We start from the raw sequence: 16,771 nt of genomic DNA, 5'->3' as shown, positions 1-16,771 counted from the left end.
AAAAAAAACGGAAATTTGGCGAAAATTCTGAAAATTTTGCAATTTTCCAAATTTGAATTTTCATGCCCTTAAATAGAAATGTTGCACAAAATACTTATTAAGTAACATATCCCACATGTCTACTTTACATCAGCACAATTTTGGAACCAAATTTTTTTGGGGTAGGGAGTTATAAGGCTTAAAATTGACCAGCAATTTCTCATTTTTACACCATTTTTTTTTAGGGACCACATCACATTTGAAGTCACTTTGAGGGGTCTATATGAAAGAAAATACCAAAAAGTTACATCATTCTAAAAACTGCACCCCTCAAGGTGCTTAAAACCACATTTAAAAAGTTTATTAACCCTTCAGGTGCTTCACAGGAATTTTTGGAATGTTTTAAAAAAAATGAACATTTAACTTTATTTCACAAAAAAATTATTCAGATTCAATTTGTTTTATTTTACCAAGGGTAACAGGAGAAATTGTACACCAAAAGTTGTTGTACAATTTGTCCTCAGTATGCCGATACCTCATATGTGGGGGTAAACCACTGATTGGGCGCATGGCAGAGCTCAGAAGGGAAGGAGCGTCGTTTGACTTTTCAATGCAGAATTGTCTGGAATTGAGATAGGACGCCATGTCGCGTTTGGAGAGCCCCTAATATATCTAAACAGTGGAAACCCCCCACAAGTGACACCATTTTTGAAAGTAGACCCCCTAAGGAACTTATCTGGATGTGTGGTGAGCACTTTGAACCCCCAAGTGCTTCACAGAAGTTTATAATCTAGAGTCGTAAAAATAAAAAATCATATTTTTTTTCACAAAAAAGATCTTTTCGCTCCCAATTTTTTATTTTCCCAAGGGTAGCAGGATAAATTGGACCCCAAAAGTTGTTGTGCAATTTTTCCTGAGTACGCCGATGCCCCATATGTGGGAGTAAACCACTGTTTGGGCGTATGGCAAAGCTCAGAAGGGAAGGAGCGCCATTTGACTTTTCAATGCAAAATTGGCTGGAATTGAGATAGGACACCATGTATCGTTTGGAGAGCCCCTGATGTGCCTAAAAAGTGTAAACCCCCACACGTGACACCATTTTGGAAAGTAGACCACCTAAGGAACTTATCTAGATGTGTGGTGAGCACTTTGAACCCCCAAGTGCTTCACAGACGTTTATAATGTAGAGCCATAAAAATAAAAAATCATATTTTTTCACAAAAATGATCTTTTCACCCCCAATTTTTATTCTCCCAGGGGTAACAGGAGAAATTGGACCCCAAAAGTTGTTGTGCAATTTGTCCTGAGTACACTGATACCCCATATGTGGGGGTAAACCACTGTTTGGGCGCATGGCAGAGCTTGGAAGGGAAGGAGCACGTTTGACTTTTTCAAGCAGAATTGGCTGGAGTTGAGATCAGACGCCATGTCACGTTTGGAGAGCCCCTGATGTGCCTAAACAGTGGAAACCCCCCACAAGTGACCCCATTTTGGAAAGTAGACCACCTAAGGAACTTATCTAGATGTGTGGCATGCACTTTTAACCCCCATTTGTTTCACTAAAGTTTATAATGTAGAGCCATGAAAATTAAAAAATCTTTTTTTCCCCACAAAAATGATCTTTTAGCCTCCAATTTTGTATTTTCCTAAGGGTATCTGGAGAAATTGGACCCCAAAAGCTGTTGTGCAATTTGTCCTGAGTACGCTGATACCCCATATGTGGGGGTAATCCACTGTTGGGCACACGGCAGAGCTCAGAAGTGAAGGAGCACCGTTTTACTTTTTCAACGCAGAATTGAATGGAATTGAGATCGGACGTCATGTTGCATTTGCAGAGCCCCTGATGTGCCTAAACAGTGGAAACCCCCCAATTCTAACTCCAATCCTAACCCCAACACACCCCTAACCCTAATCCTAACTCTAACCACACCCCTAACCCCAACACACCCCTAACCCCAACACACCCCTATCCCCAACATACCCCTAACCCTAATCCCAACCCTAACCACACCCCTAACCCAAATCCCAACCTCAACACACCCTTAACCCTAATCCCAACCCTAACATAACCCTAACCACACCCCTAACCCTGACACACCCCTAACCCAACCGTAAACTTAATCCAAACCCTAGCCCCAACCCTAACTTTAGCCCCAACCCTAAATTTAGCCCCAACCCTAACCCTAATTTTAGCCCTAACCCAAACTTTAGCCCTAATCCTAACTTTAGCCCCAACCCTAACCCTTATGGGAAAATGGAAATAAATACATTTTTTAAATTTTATAATTTTTCCCTAACTAAAGGGGTGATAAAGGGGGGTTTGATTTACTATTTATAGCGGGTTTTTATGTTTGGCAGCTGTGACACACTAAGAGATGCTTTTGATTGCAAAAAATATTTTTTGCATTACCACATTTTGAGAGCTATAATTTTTCCATATTTTGGTCCACAGAATCATGTGAGGTCTTGTTTTTTGCAGGACAAGTTGAAGTTTTTATTTTATTTATTTTCGAGCACATGACTTTTTTTGATCACTTTTTATTCCGATTTTTGGTAGGCACAATGAACAAAAACCAGCAATTCATGAATTTCTTTTGGGGGGCGTTTATACCGTTCCACGTTTGGCAAAATTGATATAGCAGTTTTATTCTTCGGGTCAGTACGATTACAGCGATACCTCATTTATATAATTTTTTTTAATGTTTTGGCGCTTTTATACAATATAAACTATTTTATAGAAAAAATAATTATTTTTGCATCACTTTATTCTGAGGGCTATAACTTTTTTCGCTGATGACGCTGTATGGCGGCTTGTTTTTTTGCGGGATAAGATGACGTTTTCAGGGGTACCATGTTTATTTATATCCGTCTTTTTGATCGCGTGTTATTCCACTTTTTGTTCAGCGGTATGATGATAAAGCATTGTTTTTTGCCTGGTTTTTAATATTTTTTTACGGTTTTCACTGAAAGGGTTAAACAGTTTTATAGGTCGGGCTGTTACAGACGCGGCGATACTAAATATGTATACTTTTATTGTTTTTTTTTTATTTACATAAAGAAATGTATTTATTGGAACAATATTTTTTTTTCTTTATATAGGAATTTTTTTATTTTTTTTTTAACTTTTTTACTTTGTCCCAGGGGGGGACATCACTGTATAGTGTCAGATCGCTGATCAGCGATCTGACAGGCAGTGCAGGAGGCTTGCCGGCGCCTGCTGTCAACAGGCGCTCGCAAGCCACCTCCCTGCAGGACTCGGAAGGACCCCGCGGCCATCTTGGATCCAGGGCCTGCAGGGAGGAGACAGGAGGAGATGCTCGGAACAACGCGATCACAACGCATTGTTCCGAGGGTCTCAGGGAAGCACGCAGGGAGCCCCCGCCCTTCCCTATGCCACTGGAACGCTGCGATCATGTTTGATCGCAGTGTTCCGGGGGTTATTGTGCCGGGAGCGGTCCGTGACCATTCCTGGCACATAGTGCGAATGTCAGCTGTGATAATCAGCTGACACCCGGCCGCTCTCCCCCCGTGAGCGCGGCGGATCGCATATGATGTACTATCCCATCGATTGGGCAATAATAAGTGGTTCCCTTCTCCTTATCAAGTGGACAATAACATTGGAGTTTAAATTTTCCTTTTTGACGTGACGGACTAAACCATATACCATCATTATGCATCAAGAGATGGAGTCTGATTCCTTGATTTACGTCTGAACACCATCTTTAGGGCTTTTTTATCATCTGAGGATGTGCGCTGGCCGTTTCAGGTTGGAATTATACATCAATTACCATACTGTATTTTTGAGTGTTATCATGTTCTTAATTATTTCACTTATATTACATTTGTGCTGGCATGGTATTTTGCACTTTATTTATGGCACAATGCACTTTTAACCCCTTAACCCCCAAGGGTGGTTTGCACGTTAATGACTGGGCCAATTTTTACAATTCTGACCTCTGTCCCTTTATGAGGTTATAACTCTGGAACGCTTCAACGGATCCTGATGATTCTGTTTTCTCGTGACATATTGTACTTCATAATAGCGGTAAAATTATTGGATATTACCTGTGTTTATTTGTGAAAAAAAACGGAAATTTGGCGAAAATTCTGAAAATTTTGCAATTTTCCAACTTTGAATTTTTATGCCCTTAAATCACAGATATGTCACACAAAATACTTAATAAGTAACATTTCCCACATGTCTACTTTACATCAGCACAACTTTGGAAACAAAATTTTTTTTGGTAGGGAGTTATAAGGCTTAAAAGTTGACCAGCAATTTCTCATTTTTACAACACCATTTTTTTAGGGACCACATCACATTTGAAGTCACTTTGAGGGGTCTATATGATAGAAAATACCAAAAAGTTACATCATTCTAAAAACTGCACCCCTCAAGGTGCTTAAAACCACATTTAATAAGTTTATTAACCCTTCAGGTGCTTCACAGATATTTGGAATGTTTTAAAAAAAATGAACATTTAACTTTTTTTCACAAAAAAACTACTTCAGCTCCAATTTGTTTTATTTTACCAAGGGTAACAGGAGAAATTGGACCTCAAAAGTTGTTGTAAAATTTGTCCTGAGTACGCTGATACCCCATATGTGGGGGTAAACCACTGTTTGGGCGCATGGCAGAGCTCGGAAGGGAAGGAGTGCCGTTTGAGTTTTCAATGCAAAATTGACTGGAATTGATTCATGTCACGTTTGGAGAGCACCTGATGTGCCTAAACATTGAAACCCACCAAAAGTGACACCATTTTGGAAAGTAGACCCCCTAAGGAACTTATCTAGATATGTGGTGAGCACTTTGACCCATTAAGTGATTCACAGAAGTTTATAATGTAGAGCCATAAAAATAAAAATTATTTTTTTTCCACAAAAATTCTTTTTTAGCCCCCAGTTTTGTATTTTCCCAAGTGTAACAGGAGAAATTGGACCCCAAAAGTTGTTGTCCAATTTGTCCTGAGTACGCTGATACCCCATATTTGGGGGGGGGGAACCACCGTTTGGGCGCATGGCAGAGCGCGGAAGGGAAGGAGCGCCGTTTGGAATGCAGACTTAGATGGATTGGTCTGCAGGTGTCACGTTGCATTTGCAGAGCCCCTGTTTTCCCCTAACAGTAGAAACCCCCCACAAGTGACCCCATATTGGAAACTAGACCCCCCAAGGAACTTATCTAGATGTGTTGTGAGAACTTTGAACCCCCAAGTGTTTCACTACGGTTTATAATGCAGAGCCCTGAAAATAAAAAATCTTTTTTTTTTCCACACAAATTATTTTTTAGCCCACAGTTTTGTATTTTTCCAAAGGTAACAGGAGAAATCGGACCCCAAAAGTTGTTGTCCAATGTGTCCTGAGTACGCTGATACCCCATATGTTGGGGTAAACCCGTTTGGGTGCACAGGAGAGCTCAGAAGGGAAGGAGCACTGTTTTACTTTTTCAACGCAGAATTGGAATTGAGATCGGACGCCATGTCGCGTTTGGAGAGCCCCTGATGTGCCTAAACAGTGGAAACCCCCCAATTCTAACTGAAACCCTAGCCCAAACACACCCCTAACCCTAATCCCAACCGTAACCCTAACCACACCTCTAACCCTCATCCCAACCATAAATGTAATCCTAACCCTAACTTTAGCCCCAACCCTAATCCTAACTTTAGCCCCAACCCTAACCCTAACTTTAGCCCCAGCCCTAACCCTAACTTTAGCCCCAACCCTAACCCTAACTTTAGTCCCAACCCTAACTTTAATCCTAACCCCAACCCTTACTGTAGCCCTAACCCTAACTTTAGCCCCAACCCTAACCGTAACTTTAGCCCCAACCCTAACCCTAACCCTAACTTTAGCCCCAACCCTAACCCTAACTAATGGGAAAATGGAAATACATTTTTTAAAATTGTATTATTTTTCCCTAGCTAAGGGGGTGATGAAGGGGGGTTTGATTTACTTTTATAGTGGGTTTTTTAGCAGATTTTTATGATTGGCAGCTGTCACACACTAAAAGACGCTTTTTATTGCAAAAAATAGTTTTTGCGTCTCCACATTTTGAGAGCTATAATTTTTCCATATTTTGGTCCACAGAGTCATGTGAGGTCTTGTTTTTTTGCGGGACGAGTTGACGTTTTTATTAGTACCATTTTCAGCACGTGACATTTTTTGATCGCTTTTTATTCCGATTTTTGTGAGGTAGAATGAACAAAAAACAGCTATTCATAAATTTCTTTTGGGGGGGCGCTTATACCGTTCCACGTTTGATAATATTGGTAAAGCAGTTTTATTCTTCGGGTCAGAACGATTACAGTGATACCTCATTTATATCATTTTTTTATGTTTTGGCACTTTTAAACGATAAAAACTATTTTATATGTAAAATAATTATTTTTACATCGCTTTATTCTGAGGACTATAACTTTTTAATGTTTTCGTTGATGATGCTGTATTGTGGCTCATTTTTTGCGGGACAAGATGACGTTTTCGGCGGTACCATGATTATTTATATCCGTCTTTTTGATCGCGCGCTATTCCACTTTTTGTTTGGCGGTATGATAATAAAGCGTTTTTTTGCCTCTTTTTTTACGGTGTTCACTGAAGGGGTTAGCTAGTGGGACAGTTTTATAGGTCGGGTCGTTACAGACGCGACAATGCTAAATGTGTACTTTTATTGTTTGGTTTTTTATTTAGATAAAGAAATGTATTTATTGGAACAATATATTTTTTTTTCTTTATTTAGGAATTTTTTTTTTCTTTTTAACACATGTAAAGATTTTTTTTTTTTGCTTTTTCACTTTGTCGCGGGGGGGACATCACTATATACAGTGGGGCAAAAAAGTATTTAGTCATTCAGCAATAGTGCAAGTTCCACCACTTAAAAAGATGAGAGGCGTCTGTAATTTACATCATAGGTAGACCTCAACTATGGGAGACAAACTGAGAAAAAAAAATCCAGAAAATCACATTGTCTGTTTTTTTATCATTTTATTTGCATATTATGGTGGAAAATAAGTATTTGGTCAGAAACAAAATTTCATCTCAATACTTTGTAATATATCCTTTGTTGGCAATGACAGAGGTCAAACGTTTTCTGTAAGTCTTCACAAGGTTGCCACACACTGTTGTTGGTATGTTGGCCCATTCCTCCATGCAGATCTCCTCTAGAGCAGTGATGTTTTCGGCTTTTCGCTTGGCAACACGGACTTTCAACTCCCTCCAAAGGTTTTCTATAGGGTTGAGATCTGGAGACTGGCTAGGCCACTCCAGGACCTTGAAATGCTTCTTACGAAGCCACTCCTTTGTTGCCCTGGCGGTGTGCTTTGGATCATTGTCATGTTGAAAGACCCAGCCACGTTTCATCTTCAATGCCCTTGCTGATGGAAGGAGGTTTGCACTCAAAATCTCACGATACATGGCCCCATTCATTCTTTCATGTACCCGGATCAGTCGTCCTGGCCCCTTTGCAGAGAAACAGCCCCAAAGCATGATGTTTCCACCACCATGCTTTACAGTAGGTATGGTGTTTGATGGATGCAACTCAGTATTCTTTTTCCTGCAAACACGACAAGTTGTGTTTCTACCAAACAGTTCCAGTTTGGTTTCATCAGACCATAGGACATTCTCCCAAAACTCCTCTGGATCATCCAAATGCTCTCTAGCAAACTTCAGACGAGCCCGGACATGTACTGGCTTAAGCAGTGGGACACGTCTGGCACTGCAGGATCTGAGTCCATGGTGGCGTAGTGTGTTACTTATGGTAGGCCTTGTTACATTGGTCCCAGCTCTCTGCAGTTCATTCACTAGGTCCCCCCGCGTGGTTCTGGGATTTTTGCTCACCGTTCTTGTGATCATTCTGACCCCACGGGGTGGGATTTTGCGTGGAGCCCCAGATCGAGGGAGATTATCAGTGGTCTTGAATGTCTTCCATTTTCTAATTATTGCTCCCACTGTTGATTTCTTCACTCCAAGCTGGTTGGCTATTGCAGATTCAGTCTTCCCAGCCTGGTGCAGGGCTACAATTTTGTTTCTGGTGTCCTTTGACAGCTCTTTGGTCTTCACCATAGTGGAGTTTGGAGTCAGACTGTTTGAGGGTGTGCACAGGTGTCTTTTTATACTGATAACAAGTTTAAACAGGTGCCATTACTACAGGTAATGAGTGGAGGAAAGAGGAGACTCTTAAAGAAGAAGTTACAGGTCTGTGAGAGCCAGAAATCTTGATTGTTTGTTTCTGACCAAATACTTATTTTCCACCATAATATGCAAATAAAATGATAAAAAAACAGACAATGTGATTTTCTGGATTTTTATTTCTCAGTTTGTCTCCCATAGTTGAGTTCTACCTATGATGTAAATTACAGACGCCTCTCATCTTTTTAAGTGGTGGAACTTGCACTATTGCTGAATGACTAAATACTTTTTTGCCCCACTGTAATATCAGATCGCTGATCTGACACTTTGCAATGCACTGTCAGATCAGTGATCTGACAGGCAGTGCAGGGAGGCTTCCTGGCGCCTGCTCTGAGCAGGCGCTTGAAAGCCACCTCCCTGCAGCCCCCCATGACCATTTTGGATCCGTGCCTGTAGGGAGGAGGAGGTAGGAGACCCTCGGAGCAACGCGATCACATCGCGTTGCTCCGAGGGCGATGTTTCCCTATACCGCCGGAACACTGCGATCCTCTTTGATCGCAGTGTGCCGGGGGTTAATGTGCCAGGAGCGGTCCATGACCACTCCTGGCACATAGTGCCTGATGTCAGCTGCGATAGTCAGCTGACACTTGGCCGCACTCCCCCGTGAGCGCGGCAGATCCACTATGACGTACTATCCCGTCATAGTACGTCATATGGGATAAAGGGTTAATATGTGAATAAGATGTCAGCTCCTTATTACTTATACTTTATTCACATTATTTTTTCTTATAAGATTAACCTAGCCGCCCTTGGCGGGTATTATTAAGTTACTGGCACTTACGTGGATATGTTCTTCTTTGAACATTCATTCACAGTGTTTTCTTATGTGTCTTCGATGTTCTCCTTCTCTTATCTCTTATTAGGCACTTTTCCATGGGGATTGTTTTCAGACTGGGCACGCCGCATTAGATTTTCGAACACCGCAATAATGGCTGCTTCCACTGTACTTCAGGTTGATGGTGGCTGGCTTGCTCATTGCTCTCGTACTGTGTATATATAAGATGACCTTCTATAAATGATGCTTGTTATACTGCACTTCTGATAAATGGTGACTCACAAGCACATGCGCAGTGCGCTTTTTGTCTGTGCATCATAAGACGGCCTCTAAGAGCTACCGGCGTGTGTCAATAACATCACGGAGGGATTTCCTCCATACACACGCCAGAGCAGAGAGCCTGAATACAATACAGCTGGGACATGGAGGTGTTGCTGACATGTACTGATTATGATTCGCCCACGCTGATGGCATCAATGGTATTTATGGATGACATTAGGTAAGATTAGACACACTCCCCTTGAGAAAGCACATCTGCGAAACGCGCGTCGGGACATTTATGGTGTTACAGATGGGCGGCTTACAGCAATATAGGTAACATACATTTTGCATTTCTATTTCATTAGGTCAGGTCTTGATATGTTGTTATTGTATGCATTTGCCAAATAATTAATATACCTCTGGCTATATGAATATTTTGCATGAACACAACTAAATACCAGCAGCCTGATACTAGTCCACGTCACCACGTATTTGGACTTGAATATTTCCTCTATTTTTTTATTCCTCACACATGTTTCATGGGTATTCCTGATTCATGGTTTCCTTTTTAATGTGTATTTTGTTTAATAAAAAATTATTTATATTTATTATTGCTTTTTGGAGTGGTGATATGGGATACATGTTTCTGCCTTTTGTAGTAATATCATCTCGCAGCTGTATACTTAGCCTTTGCTGGTTATTAAAATGGAGGAACCGCCCCCAAAATTAATAAAAAGCAAAGGCAAGGCAGACTGCTGCGGGCTGATATTAATAGGCTAGGAAGGGGCCATGGATATTGGCCCCCTTTAAGACTAACAACATCAGCTTTCAGCCGCTCCAGAATCTTCCCCCCTTGCTCTGGTGTGGTGGCATGTGAGGTGATAGTTGGGGGGGGTGATGTCATCTTTTTTATTGTCAGGTGACATCAAGCCCAGAGATTAGTATTGGAGAGGCATCTATAAGACGCCCCATTACTAACCCCATAGTGATATTATATAAAATAACACACACACCCTGAGTAAAGTCCTTTAACCAAAAAGGTGGTTTGCACGTTAGTGACCAGGCCAATTTTTACAATTCTGCTCACTGTCACGTTATGAGGTAATAATTCTGGAACGTTTTAATGGATCCCGGTGATTCTGAGATTGTTTTTTCAGGACATATTGTACTTCATGAGAGTGGTAAAATATCATCAATATGACTTGTGTTTATTTGTGAGAAAAAAGGAAATTTGGCAAAAATTTTGAATAGGGTCTAAGGTGTGTCAACCTCTAGAGATCAATATATCCAGGAATGAATGGTGGTCGCTGTCACATTCACTCATAAATCTAACTTGTACAAAATCAGCAAAAGATTATTTTGATTCATTCACGACCAATTTGCGAGTGCCACTGGTTCATTATGTCAGTAAAAAAGGTGGTTGCCACTCACCAGCCCAGGAGCATAATACCATATTAAAGAGCAAATGAGTTTCCCATAGCCATACCTCTGAGATGATGGTAGAACCTCCTCATACTCCAAATACATTTGTGGTTAAACTAGTTAAACTAAATTCCAGCAGCTCAAGTATTATGTGACTTCAACCGTATGTCCCTGGTGTTCAAATAGTGCATGGCTGCCTGGAGACCTAATTCATGACGAACTAAGGATTACAACGATTCTACGTCAATTAAAGCAAAAAAAAGCTACAGATAATGGAACCACAAAAAGCTGAATAAAAGTTACAAACTTTATTTATAATTCATAAAAATGCATGACTAAAAGCATGCTATAAAAGGGAATGTAGTTGTGACACTACTCATTACTCACAGATAAACCGTGTGGCTGGGTAGTCAAGAGGTCAGAGGTCAAAAGTCAAGCCAGTACAAGAAGGTATCGAGTCACGATAAAAGCGCTAGACAAATGGATGGTCAAGACAAATCCTAAGTCAAGCAGCAAAGATCAGAATACCAGAGAAGCAGAACAGAACAAGCACACACATAATGAGCAACGGTACAATTGGCAGGAATCAATGGCAGAGAGGTGGTTAAATAGCTAGGTATTTACTCTGGAGAAGAGACAAATGGAAGAAGCCCTGGCACACTCTTGTCCTGATTGGATGGCTAACCTGTCACTCCAAACACTGATAGCTCAGCACGTTCATCATGCTGAGCTGTCCATCGCCATACCGACGGCTCAGCATAGTAACATAGTAACATAGTTAGCAAGGCTGAAAAAAGACATTTGTCCATCCAGTTCAGCTTATATTCCGTCAGAATAAATCCCCAGATCTACGTCCTTCTAAAGAACCTAATAACTGTAAGATACAATATTGTTACACTCCAGGAAGACATCCAGGCCTCTATTGAACCACTTGACTTAGTTCGCCATCACCACCTCCTCAGACAAAGAATTCCAGATTCTCACTGCCCTAACAGTAAAGAATCCTCTTCTATGTTGGTGGGAAAACCTTCTGTCCTCCAGGCGCAGAGAATGCTTTGTGACCGTCACATTCCTTGGTATAAACAGATCCTCGAAGAGATATTTGTATTGTCCCCTTATATACTTTTACATGGTTATTAGAGTGTCCCTCAGTCGTCTTTTTTCTAGACTAAATTATCCTAATTTTGCTAATGCTATTGTAGTTCCCCCATCCCCTTTATTAATGTTGTTGCCCTCCTTTGTACTCGCTCTAGTTCCTGTCATGGTTAGGACATGGGTAATGTCCTGTTCTCTCAGGGTTAATTTTGCTGGCCTCTCTTTGGATCTGGGAGGGGTATTTATACTCACTCCAGACTAGGATTCCCAGTCAGCTATACTTTCGTCTTGTCTGTACTCCTGACCCCTGAAGTGAGTGCTCAGTTTGCAATTGTATTCCTTGCTCTCCGTGATTTACTCTGCTCGTTTGTTCTTTTGGATTTCTGACCTCTGGCTTCTCTTCTGACTATCCCCTGCCTCTCCACTTTGGTACCTCGTGATCTCCTGGTTCTGATCTTAGCTTGGTTGACTACTCTCCTGTGTGTATGGGCTCCTCCGCGCCCCGGCGTCTGGCTCCGCCCCGACCACCGCCCACTCTGTCACATGGTTCAGGTCCTGTTTGTTACCTGGTTAGTAACCCGGCGCTTTACTTAGCTCCCTTGCTGCTGTGTGCAGCTCTCCCCGCAGCAGTAATACCCGGGAGTCGTGACAGTTCCATTATATCTTTCCTGAGCACCGGTGCCCAAAACTGTACGCAGTACTCCATGTGTGGTCTAACCAGGGATTTGTACAAAGGCAGTATAATGCTCTCTTCATGTGTATCCAGACCTCTTTTAATGCACCCCATGTTCCTGTTTGCCTTGGCATCTGCTGCCTGGCACTGGCTGCTCCAGGTAAGTTTATCATTAACTAGGATCCCCAAGTCCTTCTCAATGTCAGATTTACCCAGTGGTTTCCCATTCAGTGTGTAATGGTTACAGCATATTGATTCCTTCTTCTTCTTTCCTTACATTTATCATTGTTAAACCGCATCTGCCACCTCTCGGCCTAAGTTTCCAACTTATCCAGATTCATCTATAGCAGAATACTATCTTCTCTTGTATTGACTGCTTTACATAGTTTTGTATCATCTGCAAATATATAAATAAATATGTTGAAGACAATAGGTCCCAACACCGACCACGCGGTACCCCTCTGGTCACAGCGACCCAGTTAGAGAATATACCATTTATAACCACCCTCTGCTTTCTATCACTAAGCCAGTTACCCATTTACACACATTTTCCCCCAGACCCAGCATTCTCATTTTGTGTACCAACCTCTTGTGTGGCACGGTATCAAACGCTTTGGAAAAATCAAGATATACCTAGTCCAATGACTCACCTTGGTCCAGTCTATAGGTTACCTCTTCATAAAAACTGATTAGATTGGTTTCACAGGAGTGATTCCTCATAAACACATGCTGATATGGAGTTATGCAGTTATTCTCATTGAGATAATCCAGAATAACATCCCTCAGAAACCCAGCAAGCCCCATTCTTAAATTGGACGGCCAAACTGTCAATCACTGCATCCAGACACTCTGATAGGAGGAATTGTGACACTAGCACAGAAATTTATACCATCCAGGAAAGACCCAATACAAATTTCAGATTACAATGCACAAAATTACATATTTATACCAGTCAAAATGCACAAAACTATGTATCAATACAATTTTGTAAAATGCCAAGTGGCAAGAAGCTTGAGAGCCACTTTTAACCACTCTACACTCCTATTGGTGAGTTACAATATGAAAGGGTCTTCTTTCCACGTTATTCATTCACCCTGGAAGAAGCTAATGAGAAACACGTGTTGAGGTTGGTCTATATACACTCAGATCTTTCCTCCATATTCACTAATCTTTATTACCATTTGCGCACTATTTAACCACTGTTTGGCTACATCTCCTCACTGTACCCTGTTTAGCTGTCTAGACACTTGGCCTTTTTTTTAATATGGTATATATAATATATATATTATCAATAAATAAAAAAAAAAAAATTTTTTTCAGCTGTTTGGCCACTTGGCCTTTTACAAATTGGTATAGATACAAAAAACATATAAACAATATAGAGGACTTTGCCCTTACAATATTAATACCATGCATATACACATTGCTAGATTTTCAGAAAAATCTACATTTATTTAATACGAAAATTACACCCTTGAGCGGTGCCCACAGACAGGCAGGAGGAAGGCATCACAGTGCCAGTGTGTGTGCAATTGTTCCTCCCTCTTGGTCGCACCTTTTAATGTTGATGTGCAATTTAAGTTATACAAATTTAGAGACATAAGTCTATTCTGACTGTACAATGAGAAAATTGTCAGCTCACCCTATATACAAATTTAAAAAAACTGATCGTCACATCCAAACATATACTAAGTGTGAACAGGTGCTAACCTAGAGTCACCAACTCATATACACTCAAACAAAAAAGGCAGCACTATGTTTCGCCATAGCATGCAAATATGAAAATTGATTTGCATTACTGCATTAGAAATATGAAAAATTGAGAAAGCTTAGTGCATAACTTGGCCAATTCATGTTTACCTGGAAGCCACGTTACGGTGTTTCTCGTTTACAGGACCTAACAATGCCTTTCTTCTCTCAGAATAAAGTCTTCATCTGTATGGGAACATGAATCCTCTCTTAGAATAAAATCTATCTTTCTGTGGAGGTGTAGTGGTCCTGCTGGGATTAAAAACACCTGTGGCTAAAAGACAAAGTGCTCAGTCAGAAGGCTAATGAATACAAATTTCAAAAAACTGACCATCAAATCCAAACATAAACTGAGTGTGAACAGATGCTAACCTAGAGTCACCAACTCATATACACTCAGAGCTCACCCTGTATAGCCAGCATGCACAACAAGGATCAGTCCCATCTTGTAAACCTCTTCTTTTATTTTGCTTTGTCTTATGGCCTATGTATTTTTGATATAAGTTAAAATAAACATCTATGGATTTTACCACATGCGGAGGCTGGCTTCTCTACTTTTTCTACTCTGACCGTGGTCTATACGTGCAGCTCCTTCAAGTGCAGCTTGTTAGGTGCACATTAGAAATATTCCACAAAGTGCCAGAAGAGACCAGAAGGGATTAGCTAGAAACCTTTTACTAAGGGCAATTCCCTTTTTCCATTTTCCCACAACTACTCTATCACCATGCTCACATATGCTCATACAGTCATTGTCTCACTAATCCTTACTGTCTTTCACTATACCCAAACCCCAACAAATTTATATTTATCTTTCCCTCTTACTACCCACCTGACCTCATCTGCAGACCTGTTCCTAAACCTCAGGATCCCTCTTTTTTAAAACAAAATCAAGCTGTGATTTCTCCACCTCTGATCATCTCCTCACAGCTGGTGATAAATCTCCCAATCCTGGTCCTCCACAGCTAATAGGTATAGTGCCCTGCTGCATTGTGTTAGGCTATGTGCACACGTTCAGGATTGTTTGCAGAATTTTCCTGAACAAAACCGGACTTTTTCTGTGGGAAATCCGTTCGCATTTGTATCGCGTTTTTACCGTGTTTTTTGCTCATTTTTTTTTGCATTTTTTTCCGTAGCTTCCCAATGCAATAATATAGCGGCACAAATGTGAAAAATCCGCAAAATTAATGAACATGCTGCGTTTTTTTTACCGCGATGCGTTTTGCAGAAAAAAACGCAGCATGTGCATAAAAATTGCAGAATGCATTAAAAATGATGGGATGCTTATGTAAGCTTTTTTTAGCGTTTTTTCCGCTGAAAACGGACGAAAAAACGTGAAAAATCCTGAACGTGTGCACATAGCCTTATAGTGGCATTCATTTCAGCCACACTCCTCCACCCTGGCAATAAACATGGTCGAGGAGTTGGCCTTCTCCTTTCTAACAACTGCACCTTTCTCCCAATCCCACCTCTACCATCTTTTATTCTCCCATATTTTGAAGTGCACTCTGTCCATATCCATTCTCCTTCCAAACACCAAGTGGCAGTCATATACCGACCCCCACCCGCCCTTTATCAATTATGTCTCCACTTGTCTTCTATACTCTCTCTTGTCACATCATCATGGGTGATTTTAACATCCTAATTGACACCCATATAACAGACCACTGCCTTTCCCCCACAACTTTCGTCTTTACTGTCACTGAAGAAAAGCTTACTCATCTTCTCTGCAAATCACACTTCACCGTTTGTGCTTTTAACTCCATCCAACCTCCTCTCCAACTTTACTACTATACTTATACCAGCACAAAGCCATCTATTCAATCTATCATTAATCTCTGAAGTCTTCCCATCCTATTTTAAACTCACAACAATCACGCCCATTATGAAGAAGCAATACCTTGAGCCAACATCTACGTCCAGCTGTATCCCAATATTGCTACTCCCTTTCGCTTCAAAACTTCTTAAACAGCTTGTCCATATTAAACTTTAGTCCCAGCTATCATTCAACTTGCTCTTGGACAACGTACAATCCAACTTTTGCAACCATCACTCCACTAAAAATGTCCTAATCAAAGCTACAAGTGACTTACCGCCAAAGCTAACAGACAATATTCTATACTACTCCATGTAGACCTGTCCTCTGCCTTCAACAGTCAACAACTTCCTGCTCCTAAAGATCCTCTCTTCCCTTGGCATGAAAGACTCACCCTCTTCTTTATATATCATACCTTATACTAACTGCACAAATAGTGTCTCCTATTGCCATACTGCCTCCTCATCCCACCCTCTCTCTGTTGGTGTCCCTTAAGGCTCTGTCCTGTCCCCCTACACTACTCCATCTATACCTTTGGCCTAAGACAACTCATAATGCAGCGCCCCAGAGTCCTGGTCGTTGCAGTATTGTCGCTCTTCCACCAGGGGGAGTGATGGTACGTCTGATGGTACTAAAAGAGTTCACCTGACCAGGTATCACAGTCACACACTACACTTCACACTCCGGCCACCAGGGGGAGCAAAAGGTTCTATCAGGCCACTCCTCACACTCGGGTAAAACTGGGGGTTGGATAGGAAGTTAGTCAGAAAGCTGCCTGGGTGAGACCCAGAGAAGACCTGTCAGGCAGACAGAGAGAGAAGGA

Source organism: Ranitomeya variabilis, chromosome 4, assembly GCF_051348905.1.
Source record: "Ranitomeya variabilis isolate aRanVar5 chromosome 4, aRanVar5.hap1, whole genome shotgun sequence".
In the NCBI taxonomy this organism is placed as follows: Eukaryota; Metazoa; Chordata; class Amphibia; order Anura; family Dendrobatidae; genus Ranitomeya; species Ranitomeya variabilis.
The sequence above is the reverse complement of the archived record's forward strand: the minus strand, read 5'-3'. Positions refer to the sequence as shown.